We start from the raw sequence: 22,806 nt of genomic DNA, 5'->3' as shown, positions 1-22,806 counted from the left end.
AAGGACCTTGATCTGAATGAATAAAACTAGGCATTCCACAAAGACTAAATATAGATTCAAGACATTTGATCACTGTTTTTGAATGCATGTTTGGACAGGGAAACACAAAGGGGAAATGTGAATACTCGTCAATAACCGTAAGAATGTACTTATTGTTCGTGGTAGAGGGCAGAGGCCCCTTGAAATCAATACTAAGACGTTCCATTGGCTGGGTGGCCTTTATGAGGACACCTTTTCCTGGACGATGGAATTGTGGCTTTTGTTGTGCACATATTTTACAAGAATAACACACTCTTTTCACGTCATATGTTGAAAAGGGGAGGTTTTGGATCGCACAAAGTGCAAAAGGCGAGTGACCCCAGGATGGCAGAGGTTCTCATGGATGTCAGCGAGATTTGACATTACAGAAATAGAACAACAATGGGCACGAGTCAGGGTGTCCGGTGCAATATTCTGTTTCCCAGGGCGATACTGTATGGTATAGCTGTACGACGCCAGCTCCAACCTCCACTCTTGTATCTTGTTATTCTTTATTTTAGTTCTCTTCCTGCTGTCTAACATAAACATCACAGATCGCTGATCAGTAATCAGAGTAAAATGTCGTCTAAGAAATGGCTCCACTTGCGAACAGCTTCGATAATAGCTGTAGCCTCCTTTTCCACTGCTGGATAATGTAACTCACTACCCTGGGCGTTCTCGACATGAAAGCTACCGGCCACCCTGGTTTAAGACTGCCGAGACAGCAACTTCCGAGCCATCACACTCCACAACAAAGGGAAGGCTCTCATCCACAGACCGTAGTGAAACATCCATAAGTTGTTTTTTTAAGGAGTTAAAAGCAGCTAGTGCTGGCTCACTCAGTGGAAAAGTTTTTGTGTTCACTAAGGGATGAATCATATCAGAAAAACCAGGGATCCATTTGGCATAATATGCAAACAACCCTTGAGCTCTTCGTAGAGACCCCATGTTTGTGGGAGGCGGTAATTCTTGAAGAGGACGTAATCTGTCAGGGTCAGGCCTTATCACATTATTACCGACACAATACCCTAGAACATTGATAGTAGGAACAGACACAACCGATTTCGATTCATTGAGGGTAAGCTTCCGTTTCTGAACCACCTCCAAGAAGTTTTGAACGTTTTCATCATGTTCAGCCTGAGTTGATCCACCTACAGTAATGTTATCTAGATATGGAAAAGTATCTTTGAGGTTCTCATCTTCAACTAGTTTGTCCATAGCTCTTTGGAATGCAGCTACACCATTCGTGACACCAAATGGAATCCTACAAAACTGAAACAATCTCTCTGCACCCTCAAAAGCAGTGTACTTTCTCTCACTGTCTTTAATGCTGATTTGGTGATATGCACTCTTCAAGTCAAATGTGGAGTAAACCTTATATTTTGCAAGGTCATGCACCATATCCTCTATCTTTGGGAGGGGGTATGCATCTAGTTCTGTGTATTGGTTAATGGTCTGGGAATAATCAATGCAAAGTCTCTTTTTGTGCCTGGCAAGTGGGTCTTTGACTACTACAACCTGTGCTCTCAAGGGGATATACTTGGCTCAATGATACCTTCAGATAGTAAATGTGATATCTGGTCTTTTACAAACAGCTGGTCATCTTGGCTATAGCGTCTTGATTTGACTGCAACGGGTTTACACTGTCGAGGCAAGTTCGGAAACAATGACGGTTCATCGATATCAGCTGTTGCTAATACACAGACAGGTTTGGCACCAGATATCTTTAAACTTGGTTTATTCCCTCCATATTGAAAAGTTACGCTCCGGTGTTGCTTTTGAAAGTCATAACCTAAGATAACATCACAACATAAATCCTTCAGGACCCCTAGCTGGATACAAGGATATCTTTGATCAAGATGCACTAAGTCTGCTGTAACAAACCCAGGGGAACTAGCATTTAAAGATTTTGAAGCCATTGAGACTGCTGCACCTACAGGAACTATTGTCAAATTTAGTTTCTGTGCTACTTCCTCACGTATAAAATTATCTGAGCTACAAGAATCAATTAGTGCCTTCAATGAGTGGCCATTTACAGTGATGTTTGTTGCTGCATGTGAAAGATTCTTCGGATAAGTGGCAGCTATTGTAAGCAAAGTGGGGTTATACAATGCAGCAGTAGTACTACCTGAAGCCTTTGATTTACAGACTTTAGCAAAATGACCTGTTTTACCACATTTGTTACATGTATCAGTGCGTGCAGGACAACTCACTCTACCTGTTCTGTGGAGTGCATTACCACAAAAATAGCATTTCCTCTTAGATAGGTAAGCAGCAGCAACAGCTGAATCTCCAGGTGAACTTCTTTCTGCTTCCTCTTTTGTTGGCTGCTGCTGCTGGTCACCACTGGGCTGTGCCTGCTGCTCCGGAACTAAAGCAGCAGTATGAGGAATTGGTGCAGATGTATCTGGCGTCGGCACTACGCTGGGCAAGATCCAATGTACAGGCTTGACTGTATGCAGCCTCCAGGTTCAGTGACTTATTTTCTAAAAGGCGCTGACGAATAAATGCTGAGGCAATACCATTGATAAACGCATCACGTACTAGCTCCTGCCGATATTGCTCAGCTGTGACTGCCTGGAAGTTGCAATCCTTGCTTAGCTTATGTAGCTCCCTCAGAAATTCGTCAAGGGATTCCCCTGACTGCTGTCGTGTCGCCAAAACATGCCTGGCAAAAACTTCATTCGGCAACTTGACATAAGCACTCTCCAGTTTGGTGATTGCACTCTCAAAAGTTCCACAGTCCTCAATGAGTTCATACACACTTGGGGACACACAATTCACTAACGCCCTAAACTTGTTTGGTGCAGCATCTCCACTTTCTTCTATGAAGTTAGTGAATGTTTTATACCAGTGCTTCCACTCTTTGGCTGCAGTGGGTGAGCTGGGATCTGTGTCCAGTCTGGACGGCTTCAGCAGCTTGGCCATAATGGGTAATGTGTTGAATAGATTGTAATGAAAGTAAACACTTGGTGACAGATTCCAAGCTTTATTCAACACATTACCAAACTACCACATCTGTAACAGAAAGACAGACAACAATAACTAACAACATTCATGCATACATGAACACAAGCACATAACATAACAATCATGCTACAAAACATTAACATTAGAAAATCATAACAATAAACAAAACAACATAAAGAAATACTAGCACATTAACAGTAAGAAATAGTGTAATAGCTAGGACCTACCACAACAGTGTAAACAGTGAGTGTAGTGTTACCAAAACGAAAACGGTAGTGGTAATCAGTGTTGCCAACAACTATAATAATACTACAATGAGATTGTGACAGGATGTAGTAGATGCTAAAGTTGTGAGAGGAATGTTTGATGGATCTGATCACTTTACGGTAGTAGCCAAAATTAGGATGAAAGAGAAATGGGATTTCAGAGGGAGTGGAAAGAGGGAAAAGGGAAGGAGGGAACTAGCAAATGAGAAATTGTGCTCCAGTGGCCACAAGGAGATGTATAGGAGGAAAGTGGAGGAAATACTTATAAAAGCAAGAATAGGAATGGAACACAGTGCAGAAGTGAATGAGGTTTATGAGGTGTTTTTGAGTCCAGTGGTCAGGGTAACTGAGAAAATACAGTACTCTCCCGAGTATTGCGCTTGCTTTGTTCTGAACGTATAGCGCTAAACTTGAGGATCGCAAAACTCAGGGTATTAAAAACACTGAAAAAGTGCCTACAGTACTCTCCCGAGTTTTGCAATCCTCGAGTTTCGCGCTTAGTCCTAAACTCTTACCATCCCGACATTCACGCATTATCGTCCCAAGTTTCGCACTCCTTTGACATGTACGGGTCATGTCTACCTACCATCGGCATCACATGTGCTGCCTTAAAAGGCGGTGTTACACTGGCTATTTTCCTCCAACCATTGGGGCTACGGGCAACCGCAGTTGCCCGTATGTCTAACTGGGAGCGAGTTGTCAGTTTTCCGTACAGATGGAAAACGGTTGTGGGTACGAGCAACCACACGGCTGTATGTAAACAAATAGACGACGGCAGTGGCTGAGGAGTGAGGAGCAGTGGAAGATGGCCCACCAAGACTCATGTTTATGTGGACTGGCAGAGCTGCATTGTTTACTCTGTAATTGACAAGATAAGAAAACACCCCATGCTGTGGGACCACTGTCCAAAAACCTTTTTTTTTCTCCAGTCTTTAAAAATTTTAGAAGGACTGGTGTTGTGTTCCTGGCTGTCCTCCTGCAAACTATGCATGCTCAGAAGTTAATGTAATCAAACAAAGACTTATTGATAAACAGACCTATTCTCACCCATTCCCAGACAGCATGGCTATGCTCACTTCGCTTGCTAACTCCCCCCATTTCATGAACCTATGATGCCCTCTAGCCCCCCCCCCAAAAAAAATAAAAAAATAATCTGCCAAAATTATGGGCCTGCATATGCACATCAAGCCTTTTTATTTTTTTATTTTTTTTTATTCTTTTTTTTTTTTTTTTTTTATCAAGATATTATTTCCTGTAAATTTACCCATGAATCACTGCATGAAGGCTGTTTATTGGCTCAGGAACACAACACTGGTCTTCACAACACAGTTCTCTGATGAGGTTTTGGTAAACACTCCTGTCCTCCTGTGGTGCCCCGAGGGCTGCGACACCACTCGTGTCATCATCATCTTCACCGGCAATATTTTCCGATGACAACAGCGGTATCGACCGCTAAAACACAACACGGACTCCAACACATGATTGTCCCCACTGTTCATTTACCAACCTATACACAATTGTAATTGCCCATTAACGCACCCGCTTATCTCTAAGCCAAAACACAATCACCTAAAACACGATCAAGAACAAAATGTTATGAAAACAAAGCTGCGTGAATTAAGCATGTCGGTTAGGTAGATTATTGTATGAGCTCGGTGTGAGTTTGATGTATGACTCACACGCCTGACGCTCGCGATATCTGCCTATATAAGAAGCATTTTCTCCAGGCTTGACCTCAGATTAACCAGCACTCTGTTCGTGGCTGGACACTCAGTTGTCCTTCCCTAGACAACATGGGTAGAACATTCATCGTTGCTACTGTGAGTATGGAGTAATGTGGTACCATAGAGGAAAGCGTATCTAACATATCTATTGTGTTCTATTATCTTAGTTTTACTTAGGATTATATTTCTATGATACTTTATTGTGTGAGTTTTTACTCAATATTATACCAGTGTTAACGTCAGTAACCAATAGTGAAAGAAAACCTGAAAACTCATTGAGTCTAGTAAGCCAGTCGCTGGTTTAAACAATATTTTTACCCTCTGTAATATTAAGTAGTATTAAGGTAGAATAAAATACATAAAGAAAGGCGACACCGTTTCATCACCCCATTTATGAACTCCTTTAAATACTCCTAAAGTACCAGAATTTTAAGTCAAGTGTCACTAGTACAAACAGTGTGTCGTCTCCCCTGTGTGACCCGGATTACGGGTTACAACATTGGTGTCAGGTGTGGGGTGGTGAAACATGTGGTGAAACATGTGGTGAAACATGTGATGAAACTTGTGGTGAAACTTGCGATTTATATTGGTTTATATTGGTATTGTACTGGTGTATGTCCACATCCGAAAGCGAGGGAGAAGACAGTTATTCTTGGAATTACGGAATAAGACTTTAGAGTTAAAAATGCCAGACGAGGCAAGAACCCTCCCCCAAAAAGAAGATGGAAAATCGATCACCCTTGCCCATGATGATCTTGTCATACCTTGAATGATTTTAGTAGAGTGCAGGGACTCTTATATTTTTGTGGTGGAGAAGAAAAAGTAGCAAAGCACCAAACCTCCCCTGCCATAAGATAGCAAAGAAATGGATAGAGGATATGGACAGCCGGACACAGGCAAATTGGGACACTACCGGACAGATTGAGTTAGCCTAACAATATGCCCTGGGAGCAGCGCGATCATCTCCTCGGTTGTATCACTAGATGTGGACAGGATTGGGAAAAGTAAAGGAAGACTTCCTACGTGTGTTTCCCACAGTACGGACCTTTTCGGTCCTCCAGAAAGAATTGGGAGAGGCAAAACGGCGGACAGGAGAAAACATCCGCACCTTCCTCATCCGCCTGGAGACATTGAGGGTCGAGTTGATCGCTCTCAAGCCTGACAATGCCAGTTTGCTAAATGAGATAACCGCTTCTGGCTCAGAGAGGCTTTCCTCCGGCCCTCTTACTCATCCTAACGGAGGAAGAAAAGGGGACCCACAGAAGGTATTAAAGAAAGGGTATGAGTATATTAAAGCTTATCCAGAGTCGGCTATCCGATGCCGATATCGCCAAAGAAATAAAAGTGCTGAACGTCTGTTCCACCCAGGCATCCGGACCCAAACATGTCTCACAAGCCCGTCCTCCACGCCCTCCAGGCCAGTCACGTTACCCGATACCCCAAAGGGGAGGACGCGACGCCACCTACACGCCCATATGGGAACGCCCCCGCCACCTACATGTTATGCTTGTGGGTATGTAGGACACATGGCTCGCGATTGCACATATGGAAGGCAGTATAGGGGTGCCTACCACCCACCAACGGCTCGGTACCCTCAGTACCAGCCCACTCGAAACAGGCGTCAGCCTGTCTCGCTGCCTGGCGCCCGGAGTACAGTCCCTCACCCCGTAGCTCCTGGGTTAACCCTGACCACGAGAAGAACAAAAAAAAACGACCCCAGAGTAGCTGCGGCAGTCCACGGCCCTACCAACCCTCACGTTGAGATTGTGCGTGGCGCTAATGCACAAAAGGAGATGGTTTACGCAATGCTAGACACAGGAGCAGGAGCGTCCCTAATAGAAGAAGATTTATTTAGGAAGGTAGGCGGAAGATGATAGTTACAGAACCTCTCTCCATACAAGGGGTAGATCGGACTCAATCCCTAATAAAGGAATAGCCAGTAGTAGTAGACTTTGGGCACGGAGAAATTAAAGAAAAGTTTGTAGTAATATCACAAGGTATAGTGTTACCAACAGCAGGTTTGTTGGGCCTAGAATTTATGTGGAGACAAATTGTGGTAGCTGCACCGCTGGACACACCTGGGCAGTTTAGTGTAATGGTGGGGGCTACCCAGTGGAAGTACATTCCTGGCTGCGGACGATATGAGCCCGTCCAGAAGATCATAAACCTACTTTAGACGAGATGGAGGAAGTACCAGTGAAAGCATACGCTATTAACGTGGCGTCCTTGCTACCAGGCACGGCAGGGTATGTCACTCTGGAGGCAGAGATTGGCAGAGCCCAGCAAGCCTTATTTCTCCCAAGGTCCAATGATATCCCTTCTTCATTTTTATTTCCCGGGTTAGTTACCTTAACTCCTAACGTCAAACAAACCAAAGGTAAATTCATCATTCCCTATGCTAACCCAACTGAAGAAACTATTGAGATGCCAACAGGTGAAGTGATGGGACACATTTATTCTTGTCACTCAGAATACTATCAATCATCGACTAATGAATGTGTAGCGGCTGTCACAAAACAGCTACAAAGCCGCCTGTCACCCAGTCAAGTAAGCAGATGGTACTCGATAAGCTGATAGACGAGCTATTTTACCCTCACAACAGGAAAATTGCTGTCTGAAGGGCTTAACCATAAGTATCCTGATGTGTTTGCTCTAAAAACGAGCCACTCACTATTACCCCTATTATGTTCACACTTTAAGGCTAAAAATGACAAGCCTATATATAAAAAGCCATACCCAATACCAGTAAAATATCATAAAGAAATAGAGATTCAGCTCAAGGACCTTGAGGCCCAGGGTATTATACGCCCCTAGCTCACCCTACAGCGCACCTCTAGTCCCTGTTGCTAAAAGGATGGTGGAGTCAGACTTTGTCTCGACTTCCGCGCTCTGAACGATGAATTGATTGATGACAAACATCCACTCCCTAACATTAACCTCATTTTGCAACAGTTAGGGGAAAGTAAAGTATTCACCTCCCTTGATTTGCGCCAGGGCTACCACCAAGTCCCATTGGCAGAGGAATCTAAACACTTGACAGCCTTCACGACACCTTATGGCCTCTATGAATTCACTACAGTCCCCTTTGGATTAAAAACAGCACCTGCAGCCTATCAACGGATCATGAATCAAGTTCTCATAGGTCTGACAGGAAGAATTGTACATGTATACCTTGATGATTTGATAGTACAAGGGAAAGACATGGACCATCACCTAAAGAACCTCCATGCCGTCTTGGACAGACTGCAGAAGGCTCACCTGTCCTTAAGACTAGATAAGTGTTCCTTTTTCAAAGAGCAAGTAGATTATCTGGGTCACATTGTTAGTGCTTCTGGCTTGAAGCCTCAGCCCTCAAAGGTACAGGCGGTGCAACAACTCACTCCTCCGAAAACAGTCAAAGAACTTCAAGGTTTCCTGGGATTGGTTAACTTTTATAGGAAATTCATTAAAGACTTTGCCAAGATAGCATCCCCACTTAATAATTTACTCAAAGGGAGGAAAGTAACCAAGAATGATAAGACACATCTGGAGTGGAATGAAGAGGCATTGCATGCATTTAGCACACTAAAGAACAGTCTAACGACTGACATTGTTTTAGCCTTTCGGTTTTCGAAGCCCTTCAATCTCACCACAGATGCGTCAGATAAGGCAATAGGTGGTGTGTTGCAACAAAAGGATGAAAATGGTAGTTTACGTCCCATAGCATATTTTAGTAGAACCCTGAATGGAGCAGAACGTAACTACTCAGCGGTAGAGAGAGAAGCTTTAGCAGTCATCTATGGCCTCAGTACTAACCGACCCCCTTATCTTGGGTTATAGGATACACATCCTGTCGGACCATAGACCACTGACTTGGCTGTTAAAAGCACAGTACCTAGCAGCAGGATTGCACGCTGGCAGACACTTCTAGGAGAATTTGACTTTAGTATTGATTATCTCCCAGGCTCCAGCAACATGGTAGCAGATTTTTGTCAAGGATTAGGAATCAAGAGAGTGACGTGATAGAAGGCGAATTGATGCTCGAATTATGTCTGTCACCCTTACGTGGACAGGACATGTCTGTCGCCTCTCCGGAGGGACATGACAAACAGGATAAGTTTCTCCATTGAGTCTTGCTGGACTCATGGAGCACCAGGATCGCGATCCTGAACTGAGAGAATTGAAGCATGCTTTTGAACAAACCACCGTGGTAACGCATTATGACCGGAGAGATGAGAGAAAGGTTGCAGAGAGGAGCAATGTAACGTTAAATGCAGCTAAGAGGCACTTCAAAAAACTGCCTCTTAGTGAAGTGTGTGTAGAGAACGGCATTCTCAACAGCGATGTTTGCGATGAGTGCAACTCGCAGAAATGCCTGGTTGTCGTTCCACCAAGCTACATTCCTAACGCGTTAGTTTTGGCGCATTCCATGCTACCTGCAGGGCATGGAGGCACTAAGGTTACGCTGGCTGTCGCAAGTTTGCGTACTGGCCGGGAATGAAGGCGGACGTGGAGCAATATGTCAGATCTTGTCCTGTCTGTTGTCGGTTTAAGAAGAGGGATCCCCGCCAGCTCCACTTATGAGGTATCCAGAGGTTGGCCAACCGTTTGACAGAGTCCATATGGATATTGTCGGACCTTTGTCTGTTTCAGACGAGGCTATAGGTATGTACTGACAGTGATAGACGTCCTGTCACGCTTCTTGGTAGCAACCCCCTTCGCAAGGCAGCCAAGGAAGTGGCAGCTGCGTTCTACAAGAACGTAGTCTGTGTACACAGCATCCCGCCGATTCTAGTCACGGATCAAGGAAAGGAGTTCGTCAACACTCTCTTACGAGTTGACTCAGTTGTTGCAGATTGATCATCTAAGGACAACTCCTTATCACCCGTCTGCAAGCGGTGTGATAGAAAGGCCTAATGGCACCTTAATAAATATCTTGAGAACTTTGTGCGAGGACAATCGCGGTATCTGGGACCAAATGCTTCCGGTTGCAACACACGCCTACAACACTGCCTACCATCGTGTTCTGAAAGATTCACCATTTTTCTTGCTTTTCTCTCGGGACCCAAATGTTCCTTTTGAAGTGCTTGAGAATAAACTCCAACCTTGTTATGATGTTGACAGCTATAAAGCATTTACTTCTAGTGTCATGACCTATAAACTATGTCAGACCAATATAGATATAGGATGGCAGGAGTCAGAAAGAATGTTTAGGAAATCCAAACCCAAACAGGTGGTAGTAGGAGATCGGGTCTACTTAAGGCATGTTTGTACAAAGGGCGAACCAAGCTCCAGCCCTTGTTCAATGGACCTTTAGGGTGCTAGAAAAATAAGCCCTGTAGTCTTACGACTGCGTCATGTTAGAGGTGGTAAGATCAAGACAGTTCACACAAATAATGTTCAGGTCGTTCACGAGGACTCTCTTGGCTTCCATGACTCTCCTAATGTCAGGCGTGCATACCCTCTCCCTGATCAAGTAGTAGAAGTGGACCCACTCCCCATGACTTATTCCCCGAGGAGCCGCTGCCATTGTCCTTTCCAGCTCCTTCCGAGCTCTCCTCACCGGCTCCTGTCTCCTCAGATGCTTCAGAGGTCCCCTCATTGGTTCCCTCAGCTCCTTCAGAGCCCTGTGTCAGTCGCTCATTACGATCCAATACGGTACCCCTTCTCTCCCCAATGTGATGGAACGCCCTCTTGAGTATCGCCAACGACCAACGAACTGATGCCCCTATAATTACAGATCCTGGGTGTTGCCCTCCTTGTCTTCCTTGATCCTCCCGAGCAACCCATTCCTCGTCTTCTCCCCAGTCTTTAAGATGCTGTTGACAGGACGGTACTATGTTGTCCCTCGTCATCAAGACGGACGACATCCAACGTCCTCTCATCAACGTGGCAAATCTAACAGCGGAAGTTTCATGGTCGATTGAACATATGAATCAATCGTTCCCCACTGTTGGTCTGCTCAGGCACTCTAGACTCTTTTCACATTGAGTTTGAGAAGTTATTCAAAGATCTTAACAGCTTTCTGTCGGCTATGAGTGGTAGAGATGGAAGCCCGTTTCGACTCGCCAGAAGCGAGGAGCCGTGGATTTCCTTGGCTCGGTGCAAACCTCCTTTTCGGCCACTCAGGCCCAAATAGATGTGATACACGGAAGCTCTCCCAGCTCTACACTCTGTCCACAGAAGAGAGACGTCAACTTAACCTCCATCAGGAAGTCCTCAACGCCACAGTTCGGGACCTCCGTCATATTCATTCTGCCATCTCACGTCTAGAGTCCGCCTCGGCTTTGGCCTCAGCTATTATCCGTCAGTTCTCACTAAAAACTTTGCAAATTGAAGGAAATGCGTATTTTGGAGACTATCCTTCTCATTCAGTTGGCACTTAGTGACCTAAATCATGATACTCTGAATCTCAAGCTTGGCCTTCAGCAGCTGTCCCAAACGCAGGTTTCCTCTCCTCCTTCCAAATGATGTACTATTTCGTGTGCTCAGCAATGCGTCACCCATTACCCAGGCTTACTTTTCCCTGCAGCACATGAATATTTAGCATTGTATAGAGATGTCTCTAGGGTTATTTCTAAAGATGCGCTTTCCTCAGGAACCCTTCACTTCTACTTACAAATCCCCATGAAAGGATCCTCTGACGTGTTCGATGTGTTTAAAATGGGCGCGTTGCCTTTTCATCTTGATGGCACCATATTTTCTGCACACCGACACGCTTTCCACTACCTTGCGGTTTCTGAAGACCGCACTCACTATATGCTCTTGGACTCCTTGGACCGCTGTACTAAACACCACCTGCTCTATGTATGTCCCCCTGTCGCCCCTGTCTGCTGACTTCTGTCCAGCGCGAGATCGCTCTCTTTCTCGATCGCCCAGACGCCCTCTCGCTGTGTTCTAAGTCTCTCCTCAGAGTCTTCCCCAGTCTTCATCCGTCTCCTGCGGGCTGGGTCTTCGCTATACTCCCAGATGGTCACCATGGTCTGCCCGGACAGCCCGGTCTCCAAATACAGGCAGACCATCAGCGGTCTCCTCAGCCTCGGTATGGGCTGGCCTTCAGCCTCCCTGCCTCTGCTACTATGGACGGTGACGCCCGCTGACGGTTCATCGCGCCCCTTCCACATCGGACGTGGCGTGGTCTCATCGCTCCTGGCCAAGACTCTCTGGCCCCCGCTGGACCTCCTCCAGCACTTCACGCGCTCCAGGAATCCGTCTCCGGTCCCCGCCTTGACCCCTTCCTCCCTTGGTGGTGGCTGCTCCTCCTCTTCTTCTGTCTCTTCGGTCCCGTCTCTACGGACTCCTCCCCACGATCCCGCCATCCCGTCTGGGCCCTCCATGGTCGTCCGCCGGGCGGAACGCTTTTTTGTGCCAGCCGACGTGGCGTGATTTTAACGGGGGTATGGTGCCCGAGGGCTGCGACACCACTCGTGTCATCATCATCTTCACCGGCAATATTTTCCGATGACAACAGCGGTATCGACCGCTAAAACACAACACGGACTCCAACACATGATTGTCCCCACTGTTCATTTACCAACCTATACACAATTGTAATTGCCCATTAACGCCGCTTATCTCTAAGCCAAAACACAATCACCGCGCCTAAAACACGATCAAGAACAAAATGTTATGAAAACAAAGCTGCGTCACCCGTGAATTAAGCATGTCGGTTAGGTAGATTATTGTATGAGCTCGGTGTGAGTTTGATGTATGACTCACCCTCGCGATATCTGCCTATATAAAACATTTTCTCCAGGCTTGACCTCAGATTAACCAGCACTCTGTTCGTGGCTGGACACTCAGTTGTCCTTCCCTAGACAACATGGGTAGAACATTCATCGTTGCTACTGTGAGTATGGAGTAATGTGGTACCATAGAGGAAAGCGTATCTAACATATCTATTGTGTTCTATTATCTTAGTTTTACTTAGGATTATATTTCTATGATACTTTATTGTGTGAGTTTTTACTCAATATTATACCAGTGTTAACGTCAGTAACCAATAGTGAAAGAAAACCTGAAAACTCATTGAGTCTAGTAAGCCAGTCGCTGGTTTAAACAATATTTTTACCCTCTGTAATATTAAGTAGTATTAAGGTAGAATAAAATACATAAAGAAATTCATCACCCCATTTATGAACTCCTTTAAATACTCCTAAAGTACCAGAATTTTAAGTCAAGTGTCACTAGTACAAACAGTGTGTCGTCTCCCCTGTGTGACCCGGATTACGGGTTACAACACTCCCATCTTTGAAGCCATAATCGTGCTCACGTGGCGGTGTGCCTTTGGTTCCTCTGTGCCAGTTCTCATTGTCACCACAGTGCGTGTGCAGCCAATCCACCCATCTTGACTCTGCCAACATAAACATGTGGATCGAGTAACAACAAACACACATACACACACACACACACACACACACACACACATGCCCACACCAAACTCATCAGGAACCATGGCAGATGTTTCTGACAAGCAGAAACAATTTCACTATAATCTTTAAGCATGTTAGGACGCAATTGGTGAGTGGCTCACACGAACCAAACCTAACTCTTGGCAAGAAGAGAGCAGTCATCTTTAACCCTTTCGTTGCTAAACACTCACCAGCGAGCACTAGTGTAACTTGCTGGTGGTGCTAAACGCTCGCTGCGAGCTCCAGTCCCAGTCAAATTTCCCGCATATGAGAGTGTTCCAACACTATCTCTCACCCCACAGCATTGCCAATTCAGTGGGTTTTCCACGAAATTTGGTGGAAAATCATATCAGCCTAGCACCGAAAAGCGCGGAAAATCTATGGATGAGCAACTGGTGGATGTTGTTGACCAATATAGCGGCATTTTTGCATTATTAACTATTAATATTAGTGAGAATAATGGGGTAGATATGATATCAGAAATTGAACATCATGAGTCTTTTACGAGGAGTTATTTCGCGCAATACCAGTCCAGCCGCCATTTGATTTGTTTGAAAACCACACAACCACACCCATAGGTCCCATACAACAAACAACTGCATGCCATGTGTCACCAGAACCGCGTGAATTGTGTCTTGCCTAGTTGTCTGTCATAACCTACAAGTGATGGTGAGAATAATATGCTAATTATGATCTCAGAAGCTGTATATAATCAGTATGTACGAGGAGATATTTCTCACATCACCAGCCCGGCCGCCATTTGCACTCTATGAAAATCACACAACCACACCCATACAACAAACAGCTGCATGCCATGTGTCACCAGAACCGTGTGAATTGTGTCTTGCCTAGTTGTCTGTCATAACCTACGAGTGATGGTGGGAATAATATGCTTATTATGATCTCAGAAGCTATGCATCATCAGTATGTATGGGGATGTATTTCTCACAACACCAGCCCAGCTGCCATTTTCATTGCTTTACTCAAGGACACTTGTCAATTCAAGCAGTACAGATTACACCAAAAATATATAAATTTTGGAAAACTGTACATTGTCAATGTTCTTTAACCCATATATATATTTCTGAGAATTTTAAGAACTTTTTTTTTCCAAAATTGTTGTCTTAAAGTTTGGTGTGCGTTATACGCTGGTGCGCGTTATACGCTGCAAAATACGGTAAATTCTAACACACTAGGAAATGGCAAAGCCATTTCTGTTTGTCAGAAACATCTGCCATGGTTCCTGATGAGTCTGGTGTGTGTGTGTGTGTGTGTGTGTGTGTGTTTGTTGTTACTCAATCCACGTGTTTATGTGGGCGAAGTCTAGATGGGTGGGTTGGCCACGCACACGCAATGGTGACTATGAGAACTTATGGCACGGAGGAACCACAGGCACGCTACACCCACAACCTTTTCTTCCTCCCATTTAAGTGCAGCAACAAGTCTATAAATTGGGTAACAACAGCATAAGCCGCGGCAGCCCTTTCTTTAGCAGATGTCGATACAGGGCGACTGCTTTGTTTATGTTGTGGACCTGGATACGGGCAATCTACCTTGGCCAACTGTGATGCACACCCGGAAAGGTTGGAGTTGTCGAGTGCTCCTACCGTCAGCGTGGTGGGAAGAAAAAGGCCCAGTGTGACACCAGCTTACAGACAAACGACAACTCGCTCCCAGTTGGGCATACAGGCCTGTTTAGCCCCAACGGTTGGAAGAAAATTTTCTTCCTTTTACCAAGGTACGTATTTTGAGATAACAAGGGAGTAAAGGGGGAAAAAAAAAATCAGTTTTTCCACGGGCCGGAACAAATAAGCGCTTTTTTGTGTTTTCATTATCCCGAGTTTCGCAATCCTCGAGTTTAGCGCTATACCTATGGAATGAAGCAAGCGTAAAACTCGGGATGGTACTGTATTTGTTCCAGCCCATGGAGAAGCTGACTTTTTATTTCCACTTTACACCCTTGTTATCTCAAAAGACGTACCTTTGAAAAAGAAAGAAAATTGGAAGTGAGAACAGGTCGTTTTGAAGCCACAGCTGAAGGTGGCTGTCATACGATTGGCTGACAGTTTTGAAAACACACTTGTGATTTGCTGTGAGGCCGATGATGTCATCAACAGTGCTCACCCAATGAAAGGCCTCGCTGCCTTAAGGCACTGTTACACTGGCTGTTTTCCTTCAATTGTTGGGGCTACAGGCAACACCCATATGCCCAACTGGGAGTGAGCTGTCGGTTGTCCATGCAGCTGGTGTTACACTGGGCCTTTATCCTTTATGCCTTTATGCCGGCAACCAGCAACTCCAACATCTCCCAGGGCCGGATTCACAAAGCATTTAGTGGGTAGTTTTATGCCTCAATAACAAGGTGCGGTTCACAAAGCTCCACAGTGGCAACTGCAAGTTATTAGCCATCTTAACATGTGCATTCACAAAACATTGATGACATCACGAGGCGCGCTAGCTACTGCATGTTGTTCACCGCACTACCGCATGCATTCACAAAGCTCTTTCGTCACTCTGCGTAACAATAAATTTCTTTCCTTTCTTCCTGCCTCAATCTCCTCCTTATCTTCATTTTCTTCCCCTGAAGTATATTCGTAGATAACAAAACTTTACCTCATTCCTTCCTCCATCCTTCGTTTCTGTCTGCATCTGCCCCACATATTTCTTTCCTTTCTTTCTACCTCAACCTCCTCCTTATCTTCATTTTCTTCCCCTTAAGTATATTTGTAGATAACAAGACGTCGAAAAGCAGCGTTACCTTGATGGAAATGTGAAGCAGACAATGAAATAAGTTCCCAAACCACCATTTAGCTCAGTATACCTTCAAAAATTAAAAACTTTTAATGCGAACATTAACATCTTAATCACTGTCAGGGGATGTGTTAGAACAGCTGTTTATCAACAAGTCTTTGTTTGTTTACATTCACTTCTAAGCATGCATAGTTCATGGGAGGACAGCCAGGAACACAACACCGGTGTGGCGTTGAGTCTCATATCCTTGTTTTAGTCCATATGATCCTGATTTGCATATGTGTGGGCTTTGTTTACATGCATAGGGTGGATGAATTTCAGCATAGCAGGGCACGATAACAGAAAACCTTATTCCTGATACCCGATAACTGATAATGGAAAACCTTATCAGTGATAACCGATTATCGTTAATTGGAGACACAAATATAGGCGATAACCGATACCCAATGTAAATCCACAATTCCGATACTAGCTAGCGATAAGTCTGATAAGCGAAAACGATACTATATTGATATTTCAAATAAAAAACATAGATGAATTCAAATTTTCCTTATCTGTATTTGAGAAAACTTACAAAACCTGAAAAGCACACGTTGACATGTACATATGGACGATAATACTAGAAACGCCTGAACCGGTGTCGTTTTATTTGGCATCCCCACCATCAAAAGCTGGCACTTTTGTTTACAAACACTGGTCTCTCGTAAACTGGCCCATCACTACTTATTCAGTTATTCTTACTTATCACCATTAACACTTTAACAGTCACTTCAGTAAAGAAGCACTGGGAACCAGAACACTGGCACTCACTCCGTCACTCGAGACAGCTGAGAGGCCATGCGCCACGCCGCCACGTAATAACACAAGCCGCTGGTCTCTGTTTGCATTCTTTACAACGGGATCACAAATTTCAGGCAGTGAATAATAATTTTTTTGGCATAGTCAAATGATTTTTTCTCTTTGATATAGTGATTTTTGAGTCTAACATAAAAAAATAACCTAGTGTTTTAATGTTGATGATCTAAGTATGAAATCTCTTCACCGAAGATATTTCATACCCTGAAGTTTTTTCATACAACACCGGGCGCCCGGGCCACGTATGCGCAGTAGGGAGGAGACAACATTTCTTTTCTGAGAGGGGGAAAAAAAGTAACGATTATCACTAGTTTGGTTACAAAGGTAACGAAGATACCAATATATAGTCAAGTTGGGGAGGCGGTGGCTGAGTGGTAGCGTGCCGGCATCACATTCGGGAGGTCCAGGAGGGACGTCGGTTCGAATCCTGGACGGTACACAGCTGGGATTTTTCAGTTACCGCTGAGTGGCCTAAGACTACCCACATGCTGCCCTGAAGACCACTATCAAACCGGACTGTAGATAGCCTCTCCATGAAGAGGCTTAAAGATGAGCTCCGGGGGGCAGTATGAGCCAGTGCAAGATGGCGCCGCTATAAACACTCACCTGCGCCACAACGGGCTGGGGCGACCATCAGGACTCACCAGTGAGGAAGCCTAACGGCACAATAGACTGTGATGTAAAATATGTTGTAGAGCTCACTATAGCCATCAGCTCGGTACCGTGACTGTTGTTGACTGCTTGTCATACAAGGGGTGCAGGTTATATATCTCCTTTATCACATATACCGACATTGTCCCACCCAAGTTTATTTTTATTTTTATAAAAGTAAATGATAATATGTTTTGAATTTGAAAAATGCTTGAAATATGAAAGTTTGTTCCTGCACCCCTTGTATGTCGGCTAATGTGATAAATGAGATAACCTGCGCTACACCCCTTGTATGTCGGTAAATGTGATAAATGAGGTAACCTGCACCCCTTGTATGACAAGCAGTTGACAATAGACACGGTACCATTGTGAAATTCATCCACCCCTGTGCGTTTGTAAACAAAGCCCGCACATGCGCAGATCAGGATTGGATGGATAAAACAAGGGTATGAGACTCGACGCTACACCGTGAGTCCTTCTACAATTTTCATAGACTGGAGAAAAAGGGTTTTGAACTGGCCCCACAGCACGGGGTGTTCTCTTATCTAGTCAATTAAATAGTAAACAAAGCAGCTCTGCAGTCCACTTCACAAGTCTCTTGGTGGGCCATCTTCCACTGCTCCTCACTCACTGCCGAGCCGTCGTCTGTTTGTTTACATACAGCCGCGTTGTTGCTCCTACCCACCACCGTTTTCTATCCATACCGACAACTCGCTCCCCGTTGGACATATGGGCAACCGCAGTTACCCGTAGCCCCAAAGGTTGAAGGAAAACGGCTAGTGTGATACCGCCTTTTAAGGCAGCACACGTGACGCTGACGGTAGGTAGACATTACCCGTACATGTCAAAGCATCATGAAACTCGGGGTAATTTTGCGCGAAAGTTAGGATGGTAAGAATTTAGAACTAAGTGCGAAACTCAAGGATTGCAAAACTAAGACGGTGTGAAACTCGGGAGGGTACTGTAGTTGGATATAGGTCGTGTGGAAAAGGAAAGCAAAAGAGTGCATTGTGGATGGATGAGATAAAAGAGGCAGTTGAGGAGAAAAGAAGGAAGTACAAGAAAATATTACAGAGAGAGATGGGAGAGAAAGTACAAGGAGAGCAAGATGTTGGTAAAGAGGCTGGTTAGGGAATGTAAAGAGAGTGTGGATGAGGATTTTGGTCAGAAAATACCAAAATACCAGGAGAACAAAAAACTTCTGGAAAGAAGTTAAAAGAGAAAGAGTGACATTTGTAGCATGAAGAGGAGAGATGGGGTGCTTGTGAGAGGGAATGAGGAGATAAGGGAGATATGGAAGCAGCACTTTGAAACTGTAATGGATGAGTTTGGGAGGGAGAGCAGAAGTGACTGGTGTAGGAATAAAGATCAATGTAAGGCAGCCAGATCCACAGGGGAAGGTGGAGAGAGGTGAGATAGAGGAGGCAATGAAAAAGTTAAAATTAGGAAAGGCCCCTGGAGCTGACGGCATAACAGTAGAAATGTTGAAGTATGGAGGATGTGTAGTTGTGGAATGGATGTTATGGATATGTAACCCAGCATGGGAACATGGTGAGGTGCTAGAGGATTGGAGACAGGCTATTGTTGTGCTGCTGTACAAAGGGAAAGGAAGCAGAGGTTACAGGGGAATAAGTCTACTCATTGTGGCAGGAAAAGTGTATGGAAGGGTTTTATATGAGAAGACGAAGAAAATAACTTGAGAAAAGTGTAGGTGATGAACAAGGGGGTTTTAGGAGAGGGAGGGGTTGTGTAGACCAAATATTTGCTTTGAAAATGTTAGTTGAAAAATACCTAGAGAAGGATAGGAAGCTGTTTAGTGTTTTCATGGACCTAGAGAAGGCATATGACTGGGTTGACAGGAAGAGTTTATGGAATGTTCTAAGGATATATGGTGTGGGAGGGCATTTGCTGGAGGGAATCAGATCATTCTATAAGGATGTAAGCGCCTCTGTACAAGTGAATGGTGAGTTGAGTGTGAGTTTTGGTGTTGGTGTGGGTGTAAGACAGGGGTGTGTGGTGTCACCATGGCTTTTTAATGTGTACATGTGTCATGTCCTGGGCGTTTATTTTTTTATTTCCTCTATTTTCCAACACGCCCTCTGCGTGTATCGCAACACACAAGAAATTAATCAAGATCAGGGTATTCGCCGGCTGCCTGGGATTGAACCCACGACCAGTGTGACGGGAGAGCCACTCCTTACTGAGTCAGTCAAAGAGGTACCCCACTGGCTAAGTGGGTTATGGGAGGCTCGTTCATCAGGCATAGTCGCCGCACTACACATGGACAGTTGTATGAGGGAGTGGAAAGCCAGAGTGGGGGAGCTAGGTCCAAGGCTAAAAGTGAGAGGTACAGAGGAGTCATTGGTGGCAGGCATTTTGCAATGTTGGCAGAGATGAAGGGGATGCTGCAGAGGATAGTGGATGAGTTTGACAGTGTCCTAAGAGGAGAAAGTTGAGAGTGAATGCTAGAGAGAGGGCAAGAGAGCAGGTCATTGATTTTGCAATGCCGCACAGAGTTAGAGCAGAGAGCACAACAAAGTGTAGGATAAGGCAGGGGGAGGAGGTGACTGAGTTTAAACATTTTTTTAGGGACAGTGTTATATAAGCATGGAAGTATGGAAGGTCAGGTGAGGGAAAGAGCAGTGAAGGGAAGACAGGTAGTAGGTGCATTGGAGAGAGTTTTAAAAGGAAGAAGTGTGAGCATGAAGATAAAGAGGGGAATAAGGAAGTATGCATAAGAGACGTGGACATGGAAACGCAGCACAGCAATCGAGAACACATGCAGTGGAAATGTGGTGCATGTGGTGTTTCAGGATGGGATGGAGAGTGTGATGGAAGCTTGTATGAAAGGCTTGGTATGGGTGTGACAGTGAAAGGAGTGGATTTTGGAGTGGTCAAGTGGGTGCAGCGTGGTGCGCTGAGATAGTTTGAACACGTGATGAGATGGGGGAGAATGAATTTGTGAAGAGAGTGTTTGGGAGGGGGTGTGAGGGGAAGACAACCTGGGAAATGGATCAGGGTGAGCAAATATTGGAATGAGAGAGTTGGAAGTAGCAGGATTGAGTGTGCTGAGTGGGAGTGCCAGAACAGGAAGAGATGGAGACACATCTGCCGTGGCCACCCCATGGAAGGAAGTTCCTGTGAGGGAACAGGGCATCAGAGATATAGATAGATAGATTGGACTCGAACCACAAGTGTGGCGCATGCCTATCAACTGCATTTAACATTCACACAAAGATCTCTACGTAGCCAACACTGTGGTTGTTTCATTTAAATTAATATCAACTACATGTGCTTTAGTTAAATGGATTCATTTTCTCTTTTAAATCTTAGATTTAGAATATTGATAATCTTTTTAATGGGTACACAAAAAAATGTTACACACAAACAATATTTTGGGGTCTTTTTTCGTAACCTCTAGCATTTGTTCTTTCCCAATCCAATGAAATAGTTCTTTGAAACAAAACACATTCATGCTACATAGAAGATGTAACAGTCAGATAACACGAAAAAGTGTTGTTTTGTGCTCATTACCTGTTTCCATATTATGGAAACAGGTAATGAGTGTTTGTTTTTACATAAATGAATGAAAAGCTAGTAGTTAGGGCATTGAAAAATTCAATACATTCATAAGAAAGTGCTTTATCATGTCCTGCTGCCACTCAGCAAGCAATGATGCCAATTTTTTTATTTAAATACCTCTGCCCTTGGGAATTTAAAGATGGTGGCTGTGGGCTTCAGGATTTGCATGGAGGTAACCAATCCAGTTATTTTACAGATCAGTGGCTGAACCAGGGATAACCAAAATCATGTATAAAAAATGTGCATATGTAGGGACTGCTGTATATATATATAATACTCAATCTTTTTTCAGATAGAACTGGAGAGCAGATTCCAAATGCATTGTTAAGTAAGTATATTACTGTGATGTTGCACCACCTATGGCTTCTTAAAGCATAAAAAGATGCATTTAAAATATTTTCTAGCATCACACAGAATTTTATTCATCATATTGAAAATTCACCAGATGACTTGGCTTCTCCATTTTATTCCTACCTCTATTTCATCTTGGTATTTACTCAGTAGCAGAAACAGCAACAGTCAGTGGCCAAGAGGTGCCCATTGACCTACCTCAGACGGTCCAGGATTGTACACGTACACAGGTGGACCTGCCTCACTATGGTTTGTAAAAACTGTTAATTTTGATTCAAGTACAGTAGAACCTTGTTTATCCAGCACAAACAGGGGAAAGCTCATGTTGGATAACCCATTTTGCTGTTGTTTTGAGACTTACTCCTATAGAAGTGCCAAAACTCATAGATAGTGGAGGATGAACAGCCGAATTCCTCCATCAGACTATGGCAGGACTCGTGTTTCTCAAGTCTATGGCAGATTTCCAACTTCTGCTTCAAGGTAAGCACCTTGTGCTTCCTCATCCCCTTAAGCATGTTGCTACCGAATATTAGGCCCAGTGGTTCAGTAATAGCAGTGATAGGCAGGTCTCGATACAGCAGCACAACACTCTGGTCTGTGGCAGGTAAACGCGTCGGCGATGCTGCATAGTTGCCAACTCTGCTTTGGCAGCCCTGGTGTAAACAAAACAACAGCAGATCAAATACGTGCCATTGTTTTGGATGCCGGATAAACAAGGTTCTATTGTAATTGATTATGAAAAAGAAAAAAAATTGACACAGTAGACATTACATATAAGCTCAACTTTTGTGAACTGATGTAAATATTACTAACCTTCCCTTGGATTTTTCAGATTCTTATTACTTTGGGACCTTAACTGAGGAAGCAGAGCCTGGGGATTGTTCTAAAAGGGGCACCCATCAACTCCACACACAACCTCGATTCAGTATGTTCCTTAGTCAGTAGGCAGTACAGTAAACCCTTCCTAGGTTTGATTGCTATAAGTTGAACTAATGATATCTCAAATGCTTTCTAAGCGTCGGTATAAGTCGGATAACATTCAAGTTACAGCAGGCACACCTTCTACGCGTCTTCACACTACGCAAAACACCTACTACGCAAGGACCTGGAAATACAACCCAAAAACTCAGAGTGCATGAATCAAACCCATACTACGCAAGTAGGAGGCAAGTTATTACCTAAATCCGTTGTGTATGCTGACTGCGTGACCCCGCCCCGTACTGCACGCCCATCTAGATATGCGCAGAT

General features: G+C 44.4%; 1 protein-coding gene across 2 annotated transcripts in view; it reads left to right on the top strand.

The window, feature by feature from the left end:
* Positions 1-22,806, top strand: part of LOC127001805 (uncharacterized) — a 62,604-nt gene that overhangs the window by 19,575 nt on the left and 20,223 nt on the right. The window contains exons 3-5 of one of the 2 annotated variants that reach the window (XM_050867012.1): positions 21,504-21,535; positions 21,712-21,807; positions 22,391-22,483. The gene's annotated coding sequence lies outside the window, so the exon portion shown is untranslated. Of the gene's footprint in view, positions 1-21,503; positions 21,536-21,708; positions 21,808-22,390; positions 22,484-22,806 lie in introns of both variants that reach the window. The other variant, XM_050867011.1, reaches the window with a different exon arrangement.

Source organism: Eriocheir sinensis, chromosome 21 (assembly GCF_024679095.1).
Source record: "Eriocheir sinensis breed Jianghai 21 chromosome 21, ASM2467909v1, whole genome shotgun sequence".
NCBI classification, from domain to species: domain Eukaryota; kingdom Metazoa; phylum Arthropoda; class Malacostraca; order Decapoda; family Varunidae; genus Eriocheir; species Eriocheir sinensis.
Note: the sequence above shows the minus strand (reverse complement) of the source record. Positions and strands in the feature narration are given on the sequence as shown.